Raw genomic sequence first — 22781 nt, 5'->3', positions numbered from 1 at the left:
TTCCGCATGTTGATCCATCCTTGTGACCCTGGGATGAATCCAACTTGGTCGTGGTTTATGATCTTTTTTATGTGTTGTTGGATTCAGTTTGCTAGCTTACAGTTTTTTGTATACGTGTGTGTATGTGTGTGTGTGTGTGTGTGTGTGTTTTATAGATTCAACTCATTTAAGTACTAGATAGAGTGGGATTGCCCAGAAAACACATTAAAGAAGCCATTCATTGATTCAACCCTACAGTCACACACTTAACACACATTTACTGAGTGCTTACTGTGTGTTAGGAATTGTTCATGGTACAGAGGATAAAGTGGTGAATAAGATAGACATCATCCCTTCTCTCAAACTGTTCAGAGTCTAGTTGGGAAGGCAAAAAAGTAAAATTACAATTATAGGGAATATAATATGTGCTATATAATATGTAAAGGGACGACAGCATAGTAGTGGGGTTAAGTGCTCCAACTCTGGAGTCTGGCTGTCGTTGTATTCCCATCCCTGGTTTTACCAGCCATCTGACCTGAGCACAAATACCTAATGTCTCTGAGCCTTGCTTTCCTCATATGTACAATGATGGTAATTATAGTACCCATCTCATGGGATTGTTTGGAAAATTAAGTGAGATGATCCATTTAAGGTACTGGACACAAAGCACTCAGTGTATCTCATAGTATTAGTTTGTTATTAATGAACCCACAGGTTGCTGAGGGGGGCAGTAAGGAAAGGACATAGGGATGAGAGTGAATAGTTATAGGGTTGGAACTTCCTTCCAAAGTTGACAGTATCTGCAAAAGCATGAATACACATTTTGAGAACTTAAAATTGTTTAGTATGGTTGGTAAAGAGCATGTGTATAGAGCCACTGAAGTAATGACATTGGAAAAAACTCAGTGGTTAATTTTGGACAGGTGTATGAAGATGTTGGTGGACTTCTCATAGATAGTTGGATATAGGTTTGGAGTACAGTGGAAAGATTTGGGTTGAAGATTTGGGGGTCATCAGCATATAAGTGATAGTTGAAGTCATGAATGTGGATGATGGATAGGGAAGTAATTCAAAGAGTTTCAGCTCTGGAATTATGTGATTAGTGTTATAGAAATATCACTCTGCTCACAACGTGGAAGATAGATTTAGGATGGGTGGTGGGGGTGCTTCTCTAATTCTAATGGCAGAAAGACAATAGAACTTGTCAAGAATATAAGATTTTCATTTGAAAAGCATACTAACATGATTTATTTCAATAATAATGCACTATGACATAAAAAAGTAGTAAGGAAATTTTGTAAGTAATCATGCAAACTGTACACAAAAACTGTAATGATATTTGCTTCATAGTCATCACCTTAGGAAATCATACATTGTTATAGCAAGAAGATAATTTTTTTTTTTTGGTCACGCTGTGTGGCTTGTGGGATTTTAGTTCCCCAACCAGGGATTGAACCTGGGTCCTCGGGCAGTGAGAGCACAGAGTCTTAACCACTGGACTGCCAGGGAATTCCCAAAAAGAGAATTTTTTGATTATGTATTAGCATGATTTTTTTTGCTTGTACTTATTTCCCTTTTATTCTAGAAGAGTCACACATGTCTGGTGAGGTTTAGGATAATTACAGCAGAAATCGAAAGGCATAATTAGTTAATATGTTTCTAATCTTCAAAATAGATTAGATTGAGCCTCTACTGTGGGAAATTTTAGGAGTAAGTTGAAGAAGCAATTTTCATCTTAAAAGCCAGGCTTTGTTGAGAGGGAGGATTTTCTACCCCCTTATCTCTTTGTTGCACATATTTACATGGGAGATTTTGTTTTTAAATAGAGTGAGCAGAAGACTTTTGGATTGGAGTAGGGATTTGTGGGAGGATTGAAGAAATAATGACAGAAGATGTCATGATAACTGGAGACTGAACTCCTAACATGAAAAATGTTGAGACTGAAGTTGAAGGTGCTATTTTCATGAGACATGGTAAGACTTTCTGTCTTGGCTGATCTTTTCACAAAAAGATGGTGAAACATAACGTATTGGAGGCCAAGCATAAAAAATGACAGAGACTTGAGAAGATTTTGTTTACCAAGAAGGACATGTTTTACCTTATTACCTTTGATCAATGGACTGTGGATAACAAAATTTTTACCTGTACAACATTTGTACAAATATGGACTTCATGTTATGTAGACCAGGCCTGACAAGTTCTTTCAGGAAGCTAGTTGGCCAAGATATCAAGATTATATATGAAGTGGAATATTACCTAGTAGTTTAACAAATATAAGTATCGTACCCCAGTTTTCAACCATCTTCCAGTATAAGCATTCTGATATTGGTCTACTTTATTATATCAATCACAGAGACGAATATTGCAGTATTCAAGTATAATTGTGTAATAGCTTATATTTCTTTTCAGTTCTGTCCAGTTTTGCTTCTTTTTTTTTTCAATTTTTTAATTTAATTTAATTTATTTTATACAGCAGGTTCTTATTAGTCATCAATTTTATACACATCAGTGTATACATGTCAATCCAATTGCCCAATTCATCCCACCACCACCCCCACCACCCTGCCACTTTCCCCACTTGGTGTCCATACGTTTGTTCTCTACATCTGTCTCAATTTCTGCCCTGCAAACATGTTCATCTGTACCATTTTTCTAGGTTTGACATATATGCGTTAATATACGATATTTGTTTTTCTCTTTCTGACTTACTTCACTCTGTATGATAGTCTCTAGATCCATCCACATCTCAACAGACCACCCAATTTTGTTCCTTTTTATGGCTGAGTAATATTCCATTGTATAGATGCACCACATCTTCTTTATCCATTCGTCTGTCGATGGTCATTTAGGTTGCTTCCATGACGTGGCTATTGTAAATAGTGCTGCAATGAACATTGGGGTGCATGTGTCTTTTTGAATTATGGTTTTCTCTAGGTATATGCCCAGTAGTGGGATTGCTGGATCATATGGTAATTCTATTTTTAGTTTGTTAAGGAACCTCCATACTGTTCTCCATAGTGGCTGTATCAATTTACATTCCCACCAACAGTGCAAGAGGGTTCCCTTTTCTCCACACCCTCTCCAGCATTTGTTTGTAGATTTTCAGATGAGGCCCATTCTAACTGGTGTGAGGTGATACCTCATTGTGGTTTTGATTTGCATTTCTCTAATAATTAGTGATGTTGAGCATCTTTTCATGTGCTTCTTGGCCATCTGTATGTCTTCTTTGGAGAAATATCTGTTTAGGTCTTCTGCCCATTTTTGGATTGGGTTGTTTGTTTTTTTAATATTGAGCTGCACGATCTGTTTATATATTTTGGAGACTAATCCTTTGTCAGTTGATTCATTTACAAATATTTTCTCCCATTCTGAGGGTTGTCTTTTCGTCTTGTTTATGGTTTCCTTTGCTGTGCAAAAGCTTTTAAGTTTCATTAGGTCCCATTTCTTTATTTTTGTTTTTATTTCCATTACTCTAGGAGGTGGGTCAAAAAAGATCTTGCTGTGATTTATGTCAAAGAGTGTTCTTCCTATGTTTTCCTCTAAGAGTTTTATAGTGTCCGGTCTTACATTTAGGTCTCTAATCCATTTTGAGTTTATTTTTGTGTATGGTGTTAGGGAGTGTTCCAATTTCATTATTTTACATGTAACTGTCCAGTTTTCCCAGCACCACTTATTGAAGAGACTGTCTTTTCTCCATTGTATATTCTTGCCTCCTTTGTCATAGATTAGTTGACCATAGGTGCGTGGGTTTACCTCTGGGCTTTCTATCCTATTCCATTGATCTATGTTTCTGCTTTTGTGCCAGTACCATATTGTCTTGATTACTGTAGCTTTATAGTATAGTCTGAAGTCAAGGAGTCTGATTCCTCCAGCTCCGTTTTTTTCCCTCAAGACTGCTTTGGCTATTCGGGGTCTTTTGTGTCTCCATACGAATTTTAAGATTTTTTGTTCTAGTTCCGTAAAAAATGCCATTAGTAATTTGATAAGGATTGCATTGAATCTGTAGATTGCTTTGGGTAGTATAGTCATTTTCACAATATTGATTCTTCCAATCCAAGAACATGGTTTATCTCTCCATCTGTTGGTATCATCTTTAATTTCTTTCATCAGTGTCTTATAGTTTTCTGCATACAGGTCTTTTGTCTCCCTAGGTAGGTTTATTCCTAGGTATTTTATTCTTTTTGTTGCAATGGTAAATGGGATTGTTTCCTTAACTTCCCTTTCAGATTTTTCACCATTAGTGTATAGGAATGCAAGCGATTTCTGTGCATTATTTTTGTATCCTGCAACTCTACCAAATTCATTGATTAGATCTAGTAGTTTTCTGGTGGCATCTTTAGCATTCTCTGTGTATAGTATCATGTCATCTGCAAACAGTGACAGTTTTACTTCTTCTTTTCCAATATGTATTCCTCTTATTTCTTTTACTTCTCTGATGGCCGTGGCTAGGACTTCCAAAACTGTGTTGAATAATATTGGTGAGAGTGGACATCCTTGTCTTGTTCCTGATCTTAGAGGAAATGCTTTCAGATTTTCACCATTGAGAATGATGTTTGCTGTGGGTTTGTTGTATATGGCCTTTATTATGTTGAGGTAGGTTCCCTCTATGCCCACTTTCTGAAGAGTTTTTATCATAAATGGGTGTTGGATTTTGTCAAAAGCTTTTTCTGCATCTATTGAGATGATCATATGGTTATTATTCTTCAATTTTTTAATATGGTTTATCACATTGATTGATTTTTGTATATTGAAGAATCCTTGCATCCCTGGGATAAATGCCACTTGGTCATGGTGTATGATCCTTTTAATGTGTTGTTGGGTTCTGTTTGCTAGTATTTTGTTGAGGATTTTTGCATGTATATTCATGAGTGATATTGGTCTGTAATTTTCTTTTTTTGTAGTATCTTTGTCTGGTTTTGGTATCAGGGTGATGGTGGCCTCATAGAATGAGTTTGGGAGTGTTCCTTCCTCTGCAAATTTTTGGAAGAGTTTGAGAAGGATAGGTGTTAGCTCTTCTCTAAATGTTTGATAGAATTCACCTGTGAAGCCATCTGGTCCTGGACTTTGTTTGTTGGAAGATTTTTAACCACAGTTTCAATTTCATTACTTGTGATTGGTCTGTTCATATTTTATATTTCTTCCTGGTTCAGTCTTGGAAGGTTATACCTTTCTAAGAATTCGTCCATTTCTTCCATGTTGTCCATTTAATTGGCATTGAGTTTCTTGTAGTAGTCTCTTAGGATGCTTCGTATTTCAGTGGTGTCTGTTGTAACTTCTCCTTTTTCATTTCTAATTTTATTGATTTGAGTCCTCTTCCTCTTTTTCTTGATGAGTCTGGCTGATGGTTTATCAATTTTGTTTATCTTCTCAAAGAACCAGCTTTTAGTTTTATTGATCTTTGCTATTGTTTTCTTTGTTTCTATTTCATTTATTTCTGCTCTGATCTTTATGATTTCTTTCGTTCTGCTAACTTTGGGTTGTGTTTGTTCTTCTTTCTCTAGGTTCCTTTAGGTGTAAGGTTGGATTGTTTATTTAAGATTTTTCTTGTTTCTTGAGGTAGGCTTCTATAGCTATAAACTTCCCTCTTAGAACTGCTTTTGCTGCATCCCATAGGTTTTGGATCGTCGTGTTTTCATTGTCATTTATCTCTAGGTATTATTTGATTTCCTCAGTGATCTCTTGGTTATTTAGTAACGTATTGTTTAGCCTCCATGTGTTTGTGTTTTTTTCGTTTTTTTCCCTGTAATTCATTTCTAATCTCAGCATTGTGGTCAGAAAAGATGTTTGATATGATTTCAATTTTCTTAAATTTACTGAGGCTTGATTTGTGACCGAAGATGTGATCTATCCTGGAGAATGTTCCGTGCGCACTTGAGAAGAAAGTGTAATCTGCTGTTTTTGGATGGAATGTCCTATAAATATCAATTAAATCTATCTGGTCTATTGTGTCATTTAAAGCTTCTGTTTCCTTATTTATTTTCATTTTGGATGATCTGTCCATTGGTGTAAGTGAGATGTTAAGTCCCCCACTATTATTGTGTTGCTGTCGATTTCCTCTTTTATAGCTGTAGCAGTTGCCTCATGTATTGAGGTGCTCCTATGTTGGGTGCATATATATTTATAATTGTTATATCTTCTTCTTGGATTGATCCCCTGATCAGTATGTAGTGTCCTTCCTTGTCTCTTGTAACATTCTTTATTTTAAAGTCTGTTTGAAATACATTTTATTTTGTCTGGAGAATAGTTTGGATAGACAGCTCATCAGTGTTTATTGTCTGGCATTATGCTGATTAGGAACTTGCCTGAAGAGTATTTTATTTTCTTGGCTCTATGCTACATCTTGCTTACCACTAAGACAATTTTTTTTCATAGTCTTGTCTAATATTTCAGACATAAGAGAAACCCATCTGAGCCAAAGGCCTCAGGGAACACCATCCCCAAGTCAGTCACAAGCATTCTTTTTGGGGAGGTAGTGTGAGTTTATATTTGGGCATATAAGCAAATATATTTTGGGAATAAATATATTTGGGAATTTGAGCACCAGAGTAGTTCCCCAAAGTATCTCACCAAGAAAACAGATTCTTCTCTGAAACATTATGCTGCAACCATTTCTCTTCTATTCTTTTTTTTCCTCTCTCTTCTTTTCTCAGTTTCTGTTTTCACACTAAACATTGTAATGACAATTTATTAATACACGATTGTTAGGAAAACTTGCCAATACTGGAATATCTATGATTGTTCTACGTTCCTGGCATCAAGAATCTCAGAAATCAAATCAATGGGTAGAATATAATCTTGTAAACATGAACTGAGAACTAATCAAGTTATGGAAAAGTTTTATGACTTCTCTATTCCCCATATTTGGGTACAACTACCCATTAATTGGAGTGTTTGCCTTGGCCTGTGGGCTGGTCAATTACCTATTTGCTCTAGAATCCATTTGCTTCCTCTATTCTGTATCAAAACAAACTATCTTTCCTAGTATCTTTTCCCTCTTCTCTCTGAGCAGGTTTGGCAAATATGAGGAACTGGAATATTGGAGGGCATGAGGAGACAAGCAGACATGATATTTCACCCTCTCTCTCTGCTTCCTCTAGAATCCCTAACAGTGGCTACTTCTCCTGCATGACTTTGCCTCCCCCTGCATGGTCTCCTTCTATATGGTCCCAGCTCCAGCCTTAGTTTTAGGTCCTACAGTATGATCCCAGGTTCTGGGCTTGATAATAGTTCCTTTTCCTTTGTCACTCCTCCACAGGAGACGGCTTCCTGTCATTTCTGATCTCTGAGTTGCCTCGCCTTCTATTTGGTTTCTCTGTATACCCATCTTCTAACAAGTGCCAGTATTAACTTCACTCTGTTTGAAAGATCCACAGTGGTTCCTTTTTCCTAGTTGGATTGTAAGTGATATAGTCAGATATACTATCTCTTGGATGAATCTAGAAAAACTCTGAAAAATTATTTCTCTCAAGATAATTGTTAATAATAGTAAAAACCTGAATCAATGATTGAAAAAGTCATACAGAAATACCCACAAAATTTATGAGGATAAATGTAGAAGTATGCACATTGAAGAATAATATGAGAAAAAATTAGTGAGCAGCCTAAATATTTAGCAATTGAGAAATGCTTAAATAAATTACAGCTTATTCATTATATGGAATATCATGAGAATTAAAAAGAATGGGATGTTTTTATATGTACTGATGTAAAAAGTGTTCTAAAATTTTGTGAAGAACAAAAAACAATAGCAGAAATCTATTTGTAAAACATCCACATAACTGTGTGTGTGTGTGTATGTGTGTGTAAATATTCCCTCAAGGGAATAGTGTTTGTATCATTTTACATTTCCACCCTGAGTGTTTTAAGAGTTACAGTTGTTCCACAGCTTTCTCAAAACCTTGTATGATTAGAAGTTTTAGCTATCTTAATAGGTATCTGGGATATATCACATTGTGGTTTTAACTTGCATTACACTAGTGCCTATGTGTCATATGTATATCTTCTTTTAAAAATTATTAATTTATTTACTTTTTATTATTAAGGCTATCTTTTTTAGAGAAGTTTTAGAATCACAGCAAAATTGAGGGGAAGGTACAGAGATTTCCTATATACCTCCTACTCCCAGACATGCATAGCTTCCCCCACTATCAACATCCCTCACCAGAGTGATACATTTGTTACAGTTGATGAGCTTACATTGACACATCCTTATCACTCAAAGTCCATAGTTTACATTAGGGTTAACTCTTGGTGTTGTACATTCTATGGGTTTGGACAAATGTACAATGACATGTATACATTTTTATGGTATCATACAGAGTGTATTCACTGCCCAAAAAATCCTCTGTGCTTTGCCTATTCATCCCTGCTCCAACCCCTACCCCTGACAACTACTGATCTTTTTATTGTCTCCATAGTTTTAACTTTTCCAAAATGTCATATAGAGGTATTAGCTATAGGGGTTTCTTTTGTATATGCTCTTTATTAAGTTTATTAACTTGAGGTACTTTTTTTTTAAATCATGAATGGGTTTTAGATTTCGTCAAATGTTTTTATGCATGAATTGCATAATGTTGCATAATATTCCAGGAATACTCCTATTGCCCACAAAAATATTTCTATTGCCTAAGGTAATGACTCATCTGGAACCATAAAAAGAAGGTGTAGAGCTAGCAGCTGTATCGCAATATGAACATGTGCTATGACATTTGACAGTGGAGCTATTTGGGTGGTGTAGAGAAATTATGTTTGAAATGTATGGTACCAGAATCCTGTCTGTGGAAAAGAGTTCTACTTTTAGATGTACGAAATTGTAAGTGGAGAATTCAGTTGTTATCAATACCTCGTTAATTCAACATTTTCTCCTATCAGGAACTTACTGGATAATCCAGTATATAAAATTAGAGATGTACCATATATTTGTTCTTTTTTATTGAAATCAACAAAACATACTTATCAGAATTCCTGTACTTACAGGACACTAGCATTTAACAATAATTTAAAAATCCTTGTGAAGTTGCATATTTTATTCATCCTAACATATTGGGTCTTGTCTTAAATCTGGTGCATCTCGTCCTGATGAAGTCTGTCAGTTACAGATGAAATAACACACAAATTGCCAGTAAGCCAGCGAAATGGTCTAAGGAATGAAATGCTCCATTGAAAAATTCCTACTCCTTTTCATCAATTTTCAATGTATATAGTATAAAAGTAATTTGGTTATACATCTATGAAGCTCGATACATCTATGAAGCAACAATTTTAAAACGCTTTTGAATTGTTCTGGGTAATTAGTGTTGTCAGTTCAAATTATATTAAGATTAGTCACTGTACAAGAAAACTTGAAATGCCCTGGAATATTACAGTTCATATATAAAAGAGATTTTATAGAGGTTTCCCAAATTTGACAATGGTAACTTACATTACTAAATATGTTATGAAGCTGAAAATAAACTTTTCTAGATTGTCAGTGATACAAAAATTTTCATCAGCCATAGTAAATGAAGACTGAGATAACTCTCATATTACAAGATTATTGTTATAAAAAGGGTTAATTGAAGAGTATTCAGCCACAGAAAAGTATTATAGAGTTGTGTCAGTCAGTTATTATTAAAACATTTTATTATTGTTAAGGGTTTTGTAATATTTGTGGTATGTCAACTTTTTGAGTTTTGTAATTTCTTGTGATTTTTCTCATCTTACATAAATATCTGTTTTCATTTCTAATTTTGAATTTTAAATAATGTACTCTTCTAAAGTCCCTCAGCTCATATACAAATTTTATAAGCACCAGTATCTGTCTTAATTAGTAGCTTTATAATAAAACAATACTGTAGGGGAGGAAAATAATTTTCCCTCTACCCTTCTGAGCTTTTGGCTGAGACCTCTGTAATAAAAGATTAACAAGAGAAAAACAAACAGAAGTTTATTAACACGTATACCTCATGTACACATGGAAGATATCCAGAGAAAAACGAGTAACTTCCCGAGGTGGCTTAGAATTCAGTCTTAAATACTATCTTAATAGGGAAAAGGGAAGGGATAGGTCTCTTAGGGAAGAGTAAATGATTTTTTGGAAAGATGAATGGACCCTTAGAAGAATAGACGAGAGGTATGATAGTTTGTGACAATGTTTTTCTGTGTGTGAGCTCAACTTCTAGTCTCCTGCGATAAGAGTCAGTCTTCCCTGGTTGATGAAACTCCCGGGAGGGGATCTATGATAATCGAGTTCCTTTTGCAGGATCTGTCTTTAGGCAGAAAAGAGTAGTTCAGAGAAAACCTCTCCCTGCATTTGTTGTTTTTCAAGTGCTTACAGTTCAAAATAATCAATTTGCCCAAAGTGGTATATTTTGGGGTGGCATGTTCTGCTACCCTTTTATCTTTTTTTTTTTTTTTTAAAGTATTTGTTTATTTATTTATTTATGGCTGTGTTGGGTCTTCATTTCTGTGCGAGGGCTTTCTCTAGTTGTGGCAAGCGGGGACCACTCTTCATCGCGATGAGCGGGCCTCTCACTGTCGCGGCCTCTCCTTGTGGAGCACAGGCTCCAGACGCGCAGGCTCAGCAACCGTGGCTCACGGGCCCAGCGGCTCCGCGGCACGTGGGATCTTCCCAGACCAGGGCTCGAACCCATGTCCCCTGCATTGGCAGGCAGACTCTCAACCACTGCGCCACCAGGGAAGCCCCCTTGTATCTTATAGTGCAAATTCTCAAAACTTCTTTAAGTGTGTCCTGTTTTCTATCTTTTGCTCTTCAATACTAATTTTAGAATCATCTTGTCATGTTACATGAAGAACACTGTTGGAATTTTAATCAAACTCCATGTCTGTATAGATCAATTTGGGCAGAACTGAACTCTACATTTTTATCACTCCATTTCTTTGTGTTTTATATATTTCTCAATGAAATTTTAGAATTTTCTCCATACTAGATTTGTACATCTTTTGTTAGATTTATTGATAGGTACTTCATATATTTGATATCTGATTGCTAATGATATCTTTTAAAGTAATTACATTTACTAAGTATTTATTGTTGGTGGAGATAAATGAAATTGATTTTAGTTTGTTCACCTACCCACCTTGCTAAATACTCTTATTTTGAAAAATAATTACCTGCAACTTGTTTTGGGTTTTCAATGTAGAAATTATATTATTTCAAATAATAATTTAATTTATTTATTTCAAATTTATAGTGATAATTATTTTTGTCATATTATGCTGGGTATGACCTCCTGATTTATATTAAATAGAAGCAGAAATAATAGGCATCCTTGCCATTTTCCTGATTTTAAAGGGAATGGTTCTCATGTTATACTCTTATGAATGATGCTTCCTGTGTATTTTTGGTAGATAATGCTTTATCAGGGAGAAAGAAAGTTTACTTCTATTCATAATTTGCTGCAAGTTGCATTTTAACAAACGTTTTTTCTGTTTATGGAGATGGTCATGTTTTCTTCATCCTTTGATCTGTTAATGCAGTGAATTATATTTATGGATTAAATGATGTTAAACCAACCTTACTTTTCTGGGATAAAACAGTTTGGTAATGAAATAGTAAACTGCTAGATTAATTTCATTAATATTTTTGTTTGGGATTCATGAGTGTGAATGGCCTGCAGTTTTCTTTTCTTGTTCTTTCTTTGTCTGACTTTGGTGTCAGATTTATACTGGCCACATCAAATTAGTGGGAAAGCATTCTCTTTTTAATCTCAGGGAGAGTTTATATAAGACTGTGAGGGGGAACAGAGTATGTGACCCCAAAATACGTCACTTTGGCATGTGGTTTATTTTGAGCTGAAGGCAATCAAGACCCAGCAGAGTCAGGAAAAACTTTTACCTCTCCCTTAACTGACTAAAAGAATTTAGATAGGGGCCCATGCTCAGAAAGAGAGCTATTACCATAGATAACTTTCTATCTGAAAGACCTATCTGTATGGCAGGACAAACATCTAATTACCAAATATCTGTTCTTCTTACTGTCCTTTGAAGCTCCAGGTACCCATCCCATCCTTTAGCTCCCAACAGCATATAAACCTCAATTGCCTGACTTGCCTTTGGGTGTTATATCTTTGGGACTCCCATACTACCAAATTAAATTTGTTTTTCTCCCGTTATCTTTTTTATGTCAATTTAATTATCTGAGCAGCCAAAGTACCTAGAAGGGAAGAAAGGAAAAATTTTTTGCACCTACAATTTTATTTTATTCCTTGAATGTTTGATAGAATTCACTTGAACTTTTTGGTGCTTCCTTTGTGTAAAAATATTTAACACTTATTCAGTTTCTCTGGTAGTTATAGGAATATTCAGTCTTATTAATTTTTCTCAAGACAATTTGTATAACTCATAATAATTTTTCTTTGTATATTATTCAATGTATTAGTATTAAGTTATTTATAATATGTTTTTTATTCACTTTTGTGTATATAGTAATTTCACCCTTTTAACTTCCAGCATTGTTGATTTGTGTCTTCTCTTGTTATTTTTGGTAGTCTCAACAAAATATGTTCAACTTGATTAATTTGTTCAAGGATCTAACTTTTGGCTTTCGTAATCCTCTTCATTGTATATTTGGTTTTTTTGTTTCATAGAGTACTGCTCTTGATTTTATAATTACATTTCATCTACTTTATTTAGTTTTATTAATTTTCCTTTTATTACCTTTTAAGTTACAAGCTTAACTCATTAATTTTCTCTCTGTTTTCTTTTATATCGTGAGCATTTATGGTTATATTTCCTTCTATGTACCACTTTTAATATATCATTTGCTTCAATGATTGATATGTAGTGTTTGCCTCAAAGATTAAATTCTATGTTTTAGATCACAAGAATAGTTTTTCTTTGACCCATTTAGAAGTAATTTTAATCTCCAAATATATTAGGATATAATTTTATCTTTTCTTATTTACTTTAAAAAAAATTGCATGTGGTCAGAAAAAATTATTTGTATGATACTAATTACTTTAAATTTTGTTTTCACTTTTTTATTGCTTGGCACATGGTCAATTTTGTAAATATCCTTTTTGTGCTTGAGAAGTTATATTCCCTAATTGCTGGGTGCTGAGTTTGTAGAGGAAGAAAAACCCTCCCCTCTACCCTCCTTGGTCCTCTGGCTGGATCTGCAAAATAAACTTATAACAGATTAACAGAAAAAAAAGGCATACAAATATATTAATTAAAAAAAAATTTTATTTATTTTTTATACAGCAGGTTCTTATTAATTATCGATTTTATACATATTAGTGTATATATGTCAAGCCAATTCATGTCACCATCACCGCCCCCCCCGCACCGCTTTCCCCCCTTGGTGTCCATATGTTTGTTCTCTACATCTGTGTCTCTATTTCTGCCTTGCAAACCAGTTCATCTGTACCATTTTTCTAGATTCCACATATATGCATTAATATACGATATTTGTTTTTCTCTTTCTGACTTACTTCACTCTGTATGACAGTCTCTAGGTCCATCCAAGTCTCTACAAACGACCCAGTTTCATTCCTTTTCATGGCTGAGTAATATTCCATTGTATATATGTACCACATCTTCTTTATACATTCGTCTGTCGATGGGCATTTAGGTGGCTTCCATGACCTTGCTATTACAAAGAGTGCTGCAATGAACAATGGGCTGCATGTGTCTTTTTGAATTATGGTTTTCTCTGGGTGTATGCCCAGTAGTGGGATTGCTGGGTCATATGGTAGTTCTATTTTTAGTTTTCTAAAGAACCTCCATAGTGTTCTCCATAGTGGCTGTAACAATTTACATTCCCACCAACAGTGCAAGAGGGTTCCCTTTTCTCCACACCCTCTCCAGCATTTATTGTTTGTAGATTTTTTGAGAGTGGCCATTCTGAATGGTGTGAGGCGATACCTCACTGTACTTTTGATTTGCATTTCTCTAATGATTAGTGATGTTGAGCATCCTTTCATGTGTTTGTTGGCAATCTGTATATCTTCTTTGGAGAAATGTCTATTAGGTCTTCTGCCCAATTTTGGACTGGGTTGATTTTTTGATATTGAGCTGCATGAGCTCTTTGTATATTTTGGAGATTAATTCTTTGTCAGTTGCTTCATTTGCGAATACTTTCACCCGTTCTGAGGGTTGTCTTTTCGTTTTGTTTATGGTTTCCTTTAATGTGTAAAAGCTTTTAAGTTTCATTAGGTCCCATTTGTTTATTTCTGTTTTTATTCTCATTACTCTAGGAGGGGGTCAAAAAGGATCTTGCTGTGATTTATATCATAGAGTGTTCTGCCTATGTTTTCCTCTAAGAGTTTGATGGTGTCTGGCCTTACATTTAGGTCTTTAATCCATTTTGAATTTATTTTTGTGTATGGTGTTAGGGAGTGTTCTAATTTCATTCTTTTACATGTAGCTGTCCAGTTTTCCCAGCACCACTTATTGAAGAGGCTGTCTTTTCTCCACTGTATATGCTTGCCTCCTTTATCAAAGATAAGGTGACCGTATGTGTGTGGGTTTATCGCTGGGCTTTCTATCCTGTTCCATTGATCTATATTTCTGTTTTTGTGCCAGTACTATCCCGTCTTGATTACTGTAGCTTTGTAGTATACTCCAAAGTAAGGGAGCCTGATTCATCCTGCTCCGTTTTCCTTTCCCAAGATTGCTTTGGCTATTCAGGGTCCTTTGTGTTTCCATACAAATTGTGAAATTTTTTGTTCTAGTTCTGTGAAAAATGCCATTGTTAGTTTGATAGGGACTGCACTGAATCTGTAGATTGCTTTGGGCAGTATAGTCATTTTCACAATGTTGATTCTTCCAATCCAAGAACATGGTATATCTCTCCATCTGTTGGTATTATCTTTATTTCTTTCATCAGTGTCTTATGGTTTTCTGCATACAGGTCTTTTGTCTGCCTAGGTAGGTTTATTCCTAGGTATTTTATTCTTTTTGTTGCAATGGTAAATGGGAGTGTTTCCATAATTTCTCTTTCAGATTTTTCATCATTAGTGTATAGGAATGTGAGAGATTTCTGTGCATTAATTTTGTATCCTACTACTTTACCAAATTCATTGATTAGCTCTATTAGTTTCTTGGTAGCATCTTAAGGATTCTCTATGTATAGTATCATGTCATCTCCAAACAGTGACAGTTATACTTGTTCTTTTCCAATTTGGATTCCTTTTATTTCTTTTTCTTGTCTGATTGCTGTGGCTAAAACTTCCGAAACTATGTTGAATAATAGTGGTGAGAGTGGGCACCCTTGTCTTGTTCCTGATCTTAGAGGAAATGGTTTCAGTTTTTCACCATTGAGAATGATGTTGGCTGTGGGTTTGTCATATATGGCCTTTATTATGTTGAGGTAAGTTCCCTATATGCCTACATTCTGGAGGGTTTTTATCATAAATGGGTATTGAATTTTGTTGAAAGCTTTTTCTGCATCTATTGAGTTGATCATATGGTTTTTCTCCTTCAATTTTTTAATATGGTGTATCACATTGATTGATTTGCTTATATTGAAGAATCCTTGCATTGCTGGGATAAACCCCACTTGATCATGGTGTATGAACCTTTTAATGTGCTGTTGGATTCTGTTTGCTAGTATTTTGTTGAGGATTTTTGCATCTATGTTCATCAGTGATATTGGCCTGTGGTTTTCTTTTTTTGTGACATCTTTGTCTGGTTTTGGTATCAGGGTGATGGTGGCCTCATAAAATGAGTTTGGGAGTGTTCCTCCCTCTGCTATATTTTGGAAGAGTTTGAGAAGGATAGGTGTTAGCTCTTCTCTCAATGTTTGATAGAATTCGCCTGTGAAGCCATCTGGTCCTGGGTTTTTGTTTGTTGGAAGATTTTTAATCACAGTTTCAATTTCAGTGCTTGTGATTGGTCTGTTCATTTTTTCTATTTCTTTCTGGTTCAGCCTCGGGAGGTTGTGCTTTTCTAAGAATCTGTCCATTTCTTCCAGGTTGTCCATTTTATTGGTATATAGTTGCTTGTAGCAATCTCCATGATCCTTTGTATTTCTGCAGTGTCAGTTGTTACTTCCCCTTTTACATTTCTAATTCTATTGATTTGAGTCTTTTCCCTCTTGATGAGTCTGGCTAAGGGTTTATCAATTTTGTTTACCTTCTCAAAGGATCAGCTTTTAGTTTTATTGGTCTTTGGTATTGTTTCTCTCATTTCTCTTTCATTTATTTCTGATCTGATAGTTATGATTTCTTTCCTTCTGCTAACTTTAAGTTTTTTTGTTCCTCTTTCTCTAATTGTTTTAGGTGTAAGGTTAGGTTGTTTATATGAGATGTTTCTTGTTTCTTGAGGTAGGCTTGTATTGCTCTAAACTTCCCTCTTAGAACTGCTTTTGCTGCATCCCATACGATTTGGGTCGTGGTGTTTTCACTGTCATTTGTTTCTAGGTATTTTTTGATTTCCTCTTTGATTTCTTCAGTGATCTCTTGCTTATTTAGTAGTGTATTGTTCAGCCTCCATGTGTTTGTATTTTTTGCAGATTTTTTTCATGTAATTGATATCTAGTCTCATAGCGTTGTGATCGGAAAAGACACTTGATATGATTTCAATTTTCTTAAATTTGCCAAGGCTTGATTTTTCACCCAAGATATAATCTATCCTGGAGAATGTTCCTTGAGCAGTTGAGAAGAAAGTGAATTCTGTTGTTCTTGGATGGAATGTCCTGTAAATAGCAATTAAGTCCATCTTCTTTCATGTATCATTTAAAGCCTGTGTTTCCTTATTTATTTTCATTTTAGATGATCTGACCCTTGGTGAAAGTGTGGTGTTAAAGTCCCCTTCTATTGTGTTCCTGTCGATTTGCCCTTTTATGGCTGTTAGCATTTACCTTATGTATTGAGGTGCTCTTATGTTGGGTGCATAAATATTTACAACTGTTATATCTTCTTCTTGGTTTGTTCCCTGGATCATTATGTAGTGTCCTTCTTTGTCTCTTGTAATAGTCTTTGTTTTAAAGTCTATTTTGTCTGATATGAAAATTGCTACTCCAGCTTTCTTTTGATTTCCATTTGCATGGAATATCTTTTTCCATCCCCTCACTTTCAGTCTGTATGTGTCCCTAGGTCTGAAGTGGGTCTCTTGTAGACAGCATATATATGGGTCTTGTTTTTGTATCCATTCAGTGAGCCTGTGTCTTTTGGCGAAACATTTAATCCATTCATATTTAAGGTAATTATCGATATGTATGTTCCTATGACCATTTTCTTATTTGTTTTTGGTGCGTTTTTGTAGGTCCTTTCCTTCTCTTGTGTGTCCCACTTAGAGAAGTTCTTTTAGCATTTGTTGTAGAGCTGGTTTGGTGGTGCTGAATTCTCTTAGCTTTTGCTTCTCTGTAAAGCTTTTGATTTCTCTGTTGAATCTGCGTGAGATCCTTGCCGGGTAGAGTAATCTTGGTTGTCAGTTCTTCCCTTTCATCACTTTTAATATATTGTGCCACTCCCTTCTGGCTTGTAGAGTTTCTGCTGAGAAATCAGCTGATAACCTTATGGGAGTTCCCTTGTATGTTATTTGTTGTTTTTCCCTTGTTGCTTTTAATAATTTTTCTTTGTCTTTAATTTTTGTCAGTTTGATTACTATGTGTCTTGACGTGTTTCTCCTTGCGTTTTTCCTGCCTGGGACTCTCTGCACTTCCTGGACTTGGGTGGCTATTTCCTTTTCCATGTTAGGGAATTTTTCGAGTATAATCTCTTCAAATATTTTCTTGGGTCCTTTCTCTCTCTCCTCTCCTTCTGGGAGCCCTATAATTCGAATGATTGTGCGTTTACTGTTGTCCCAGAGGTCTCTTAGGCTGCCTGTATTTATTTTCATTCTTTTTTTTTTATTCTGTTCTGTGCCAGTGAATTCCACCATTCTGTCTTCCAGGTCACTTATCCGTTCTTCTCCCACAGTTATTCTGCTATTGATTCCTTCTAGTGTATTTTTCATTTCAGTTATTGTATTGTTCATCTCTGTTTGTTCTTTAATTCTTCTAGGTCTTTGTTAAACATTTCTTGCATATTCTTGATCTTTGCCTCCATTCTTTTTCCAAGGTCTGGATCATCTTCACTATCATTATTCTGAATTCTTTTTCTGGAAGGTTGCCTATCTCCACTTCATTTAGTTGTTTTCCTGGGGTTTTATCTTCTTCCTTCATCTGGTACATAGTCCTCTGCCTTTTCATTTTGTCTATCTTTCTGTGAATGTGGTTTTCATTCCACAGGCCTCAGGATTGTAGTTTTTCTTGCTTCTGCTGTCTTCCTTCTGGTGGATGAGGCTATCTATGAGGCTTGTCCAAGCTTCCTGATGGGAGAGACTGGTGGTGGTAGAGCTGGGTGTTGCTCTGGTGGGCAGAGATCAGTAAAACTTTAATCCACTTGTCTGCTGATGGGTGGGGCTGAGTTCCCTCCGTTGGATTTTTGGCCTTAGGTGACCCAGCAGTGGAGGCTACAGGCTCTTTGGTGGGGCTAATCATGGACTTTGGGAGGGCTCATGCCAAGGAGTACTTCCCTGAGCTTCTTCTGCCAGTGTCATTGCCCCTGCGGTGAGCCACAGCCACCCCCCGGCTCTGCAGGAGACCCTCCAACACTAGCTGGTAGGTGTGGTTCAGTCTCCTACGGGGTCACTGCTCCTTCCCCCTGCAGCCTGATGCACAAACTACTTTTGTGTGTGGCCTCCATGAGTGCAGTCTCTGTTTCTCCAAGTCCTGTCAAATTCCTGCAATCAAATCCCACCAGCCTTCAAAGTCTGATTCTCTGGGAATTCCTCCTCCCATTGCTGGACCCCCAGGTTGGGAAGCCCGATGCGGGGCTCAGAACCTTCTCTCCAGTGGGTGGACTTCTGTGGTAAAATTGTTCTCCAGTTTGTGAGTCACCCACCTAGTGCTTATGGGATTTGATTTTATTGTGATTACACCCCTCCTACCATCTCACTGTGGCTTCTCCTTTGTCTCTGGATGTGGGGTATCTTTTTTGGTGAGTTCCAGTGTCTTCCTTTCGATGAATGTTCAACAGTTAATTATGGTTCTGGTGCTCTTGCAGGAGGGAGTGAGGGCATGTCCTTCTACTCTGCCATCTTGAACCAATCTCCTCACAAATATATTAATTTTTAATTTTATGTGCATGGGGGTATCACAGAAGGAAATTAATGCCCAAATCAGCAGTGAGATTTGAGAGTTTATAGGGGAAAAGCAGGGGAGGGGATGAAAGGCCACTTATGGGAGAGCAAATGATTTTTAGGAAAGATAAATGAGCCCTTAGGAGAATGGATGGGAGATAATTTTTGACAATGTCTGTTCGAGCATGGTACTGACTTCTCTCCTCTTTTGTGGTAAGAGTCAGTCTTCCCTGGTTGATTAATCTCTGAAGGAGAAGATTTATGACAATTGCTTCTTTCTTTTTTTTTGGAGGATCTGTTTTTAAGCAGAGAAGGGAATTTCAGAGAAAGCCTCTTCTTAAATTCGTTGATTCTCAAATGTCTTCAGCTCAAAATCATCCTTATTTAAGAGTGGCATATTTTGGGGTGGCATATTTTGATCACCTGCAAGTTCTATATATGACCACTGAATCAAGATTGTTAACTGTGTTGTTTAAATCTACTCTATTCTTACTAAATATTTTTTCCTTGACTGATCAACAGTTTAGAAAATCATTTTGAAGTCTCCCACCAAGAGTATAAATTTATTAAATTTTCTCCATAGTTCTGTCAATTTTGCTTATATTTTGAGTCAACATCTTTTGATTTATACTACTTAGGATCCTTATATTTTCTGAGTCACCTGAACATTTTATCATTATGTAGTAACCCTCTGTATCTCTTATAATGCATCATATCTTAAGGTATATGTTGATAGATACTAATATAACTACCCAAGGTGGATTTGTGTGTGTGCATGTGCATGTGTGTGTGTGTTGACCAAAATTCTGTCCTTGAGCAAACTCTACTCAAGCTCCTCTGAACTTTTTTCAACTAGGCCTTGACTTTTGTACTTCTGTATTGCCCAATTTTAGCAAGAATCCTACTTAATCTGCTTAGCTAGAATCCCCTATAGTCCATACCTGGTCCTTGATATCTATTGGGTTCCTCATCCTCTCCTGTCCCCCAGGTGATGTCTGATTACCCTGGCCTGTCTTAAGCAAGAATCCTATTAAGTTGGCTTAGCCAGAATCCTCCCTTACCTCTGATGTTTCCTTTTAGTAATGTTCCATTCAATGACCCCCATCCTGCTCCTTGGCTTTAAATTCCCATTTTCCTATGCTGTATTCAGAGTTGTGCCCAATTTCTCTCCCCTACTGCAAGACTCCATTTCACTGGTCTTCTACTTATCACAATAGTCCCACCTTAAATAAAGTCTTACTGTCTTTAAACAAATGTCATTGAATAATTGTTTTTAACAGTATCTGTATTTGTGTGTGTGTGTTTGTATGGGTGTGTGTGTGTCTGTCTGTGTGTTTTGGTTAGCAAATGCTTGGTGAATCTTTTTATTTTTACATTCAAATTTTTCTTGTCTCCCTAACTTGTGTTGCACAAAGGCATCATCTCCTATCCTTGGGCAGCTGGCCATTTAACATTCACGTCTCATCATTACAGTAATGAGAGAATGATCCCAGGATAGCCATAAATTCCACTGTAACAACTCTCTGGTTTCCTGCTTCTTCTTTGTTTTTCGCCCTTGGGGATATCCTATCTTTTGTTTGAATACTATTATGAATTTGAAACAGCTGTTTTTAACCCAGATAGCATGTTTTGCATCATGTGGTGAGCTTTTAAAAATACTGAAATACTGATGAACCTCCAACACAAAATAATTAAATCCAAATCTCTGGGGCTGATATCCTGGCATTGGTATTTTTTAAAGCTCCCCAAGTTGTTATAATGGCAGCTAGGTTTGAGAACTGCTAAGTTTGAGAACCTAGCTGCCATTATAACTGTAACAGGGAAGAGCTAAATCGGATTCCATGTTCGATCTCTTTCTTTGACTTTAACCTTTGATTTTCGTTGCTTTTGTTATTAGAATTATACATAATGGCCGGCCTCAGGGAACCCTGCCCCTCTGCCTGAATGTTAAACTAAAGTGCCTCTGTTCAGCTCACAGGGAGACAATCTGACCCCACCTTCCTGTGAATGGCTGCAGAAAAGAAGAAATTAACACATCCCCTCACCGAGGCTGGCCATTCCAGGGGATGTTTTGCAAGACTGATGGCCCTTTTACCTTACTTCCTCACCGCCTCTCCCTCTCTGATTCTATAAAAAAAAACTGGCATCCAGACCCCGATAAGATGTTTTCTGGGGACTCTAGTCCGCCGTCTTCTTGGTCTGCTGGCTTTCCGTAAAGTCATATTCCTTGCCTCAGCACCTCATCTCCGATTCACTGGCCTGTCACGTGGCGAGCAGAGCGAGCTTGGACCGGTAACATAACCACTTGGGGAGCTTTAAAAACTGCATATTTAAAAAACGCTTATTATCTTTAATCCAAGATATTTATATGCTGCATAATGGTGGTTTTTTTTTTTTAATTACTGTGCCATTTTGCCAGAAATATTAACTAAATCTAAGTTTCATGTTTTAAAAACTGTAACCTTAAAATCTGACTAGAAGTTCTGGGCAATGTATATATTCAAAGAATTTTAGAGTGTAGATAGCTTACAGCAGTTCTGTCTTTCTTTTTTTTTTTTTTTTTTTGGCTGTGCTGCTAAGCTTGTGGGATCTTAGTTTCCCCGACCAGGAATTGAACCTGGGCCCCTGGCAGTGAGAGCACCGAGTCCTGACCACTGGACTACCAGGGAATTCTGGGAAAAATATCTTTTGTCATGTTGGGGAGGAAAAAAATTTTCCTCTACCCTCCTAAGTTCTTCTGGTTGGTCTAAGAATTAAATTGATGTGAGACAAATTAATAGGTGAAAAACCAATTTAATTTTGTATATACAGGAGGATCATGAAAATGATGTTCAGAGAGTTACCAAAAGTAGGCAGCTTTGATATCTTTTTACATAAAGAAACGTTAAGTTGTGAGGATTAGACAGCACAAAGAAGCTTAGGTTTCTGTGCCTAATTAGTGAGGAATTTAAGCAAAGTTTGGGCTTGGGGTAGTATATTATTAAAGAAGAAACATGGTTTGTTTATACAGGCTTCTCAGCCTGAATTCCCTATCTCTAGTGATAAGGGTGTCTCTTGTTAGCTTCCTGGTGTAAGGAGGGTACCCTTCACACATGGGAGATTTATTTCGTTCATTCAGGGAGACAAAGGAGGGTCAAAGTGTTCTTTTTGAACCAGCTGATTTTCAAGTAACTTTAATTCAAAAAAATCAATATGCCATTAAAGCATATTTTGGGGCAGCCAGCCCTGGGTCCCAACAATCAGAAAAGTTAAAAATTTCTGTGGATTAAAAATTCCATAAACAAATTACAATTTAAATGTAAAATTGAGAAAAATATTTGGAGCACACATAATAGAAATGGAGTGACTCTCTTACAAATAATTATAGACTAATATCTTGATACTAAAAAATGAAATGTTCAAGTGACAAAAAAACAGTCTTATCTCCAAATAAGAATAATTCAAATAAAACAGAAAGGAAGTAAATATTCCTTTATCACATTAGTAATGGTGAAAAGATTGACTTCACACTGTCACTGTCACAATGTTGGCATGTGTAAGGGAGGAAAAATTTTCCTTGACCCTCTTATGGTTCCTAGCTGGGTCTGAAAATGAAACTGACAAAGATTAACAGGAGAAAAACATACAAATTTGTTTATGGGATACAAGAGCATTCATAGGGAAATGAAGACCCCAGGAGACAGTTAGACCTAAGTATTTTTATGCTAGGTTTGATAAAGAGTGTGCAGCTGTGC

At 36.3% G+C, this 22781-nt stretch overlaps 2 protein-coding genes and 1 long non-coding RNA gene across 4 annotated transcripts in view; 2 read left to right on the top strand and 1 right to left on the bottom strand.

Moving 5' to 3' along the window:
* The window catches only part of LUZP4 (leucine zipper protein 4), a 389928-nt gene that overhangs the window by 310328 nt on the left and 56819 nt on the right, over positions 1-22781 (bottom strand). The window lies entirely within an intron of this gene.
* IL13RA2 (interleukin 13 receptor subunit alpha 2) overlaps positions 1-22781 on the top strand; it is a 139456-nt gene that overhangs the window by 96080 nt on the left and 20595 nt on the right. The window lies entirely within an intron of this gene.
* Positions 1-22781, top strand: part of LOC309620815 — a 333501-nt gene that overhangs the window by 303276 nt on the left and 7444 nt on the right. The gene's annotated exons all lie outside the window — the stretch shown is intronic.

This window comes from Balaenoptera borealis (assembly GCF_965194805.1).
Source record: "Balaenoptera borealis genome assembly, chromosome: X".
Lineage (NCBI taxonomy): Eukaryota > Metazoa > Chordata > Mammalia > Artiodactyla > Balaenopteridae > Balaenoptera > Balaenoptera borealis.
This window is presented reverse-complemented; position numbering and strand designations above follow the sequence as displayed.